Genomic DNA, 633 nt, shown 5'->3' on the forward strand with positions numbered 1-633 from the left:
AGCTCATTGCCAAATCGATTATGACTATGAATATACGTCGACTGAGCAATCGATTGTTTTGATCTCGTTGTTTGAACAAAACACCTATAATCGATTACTCAATCGATGCTGATATATTCTTAGTATCAGTTTCTGATTTATGCATTAAAAGAATCGATTGGCAAATTGATTCATGCTTATATGTTTCAAGATTCAAGAAAAACAAGAAACGCGATAATCGATTGGGCAATCGATTAAGCTGGCTTTAAACTTTTATAAAATCGATTGAGAAATCGATTGTCCTGATGTTTTTCTGAATATATATAAGTTGATTCAATCACATTTTAAAAAAAAAACATATACACTACACTTGAAAGAAATAATTGTTCATTACACATTTTCACAATACAGAAACCAGGAAAAACACTTTGAAAGAAATAATTGTAACCACACACAAAATACTCATTTGGAAAATCCTTTTTGTGTGAAATTCATATTGTGATTGAGTCATCATCATTTGTCCTCATATTATCTTTTCTGTAAAAACAATCTGTAAAGAAAGTTCTGGAAATCCAGTAGTGTAAACTGGTGACTATCTTTGTTGGTGCGTGTGTTCATCAAGAAGAAGTCTCATCTTGATCTCGTGAGGGTTTG

The sequence above is a fragment of the Cicer arietinum genome, chromosome 5 (assembly GCF_000331145.2).
Source record: "Cicer arietinum cultivar CDC Frontier isolate Library 1 chromosome 5, Cicar.CDCFrontier_v2.0, whole genome shotgun sequence".
NCBI lineage: Eukaryota > Viridiplantae > Streptophyta > Magnoliopsida > Fabales > Fabaceae > Cicer > Cicer arietinum.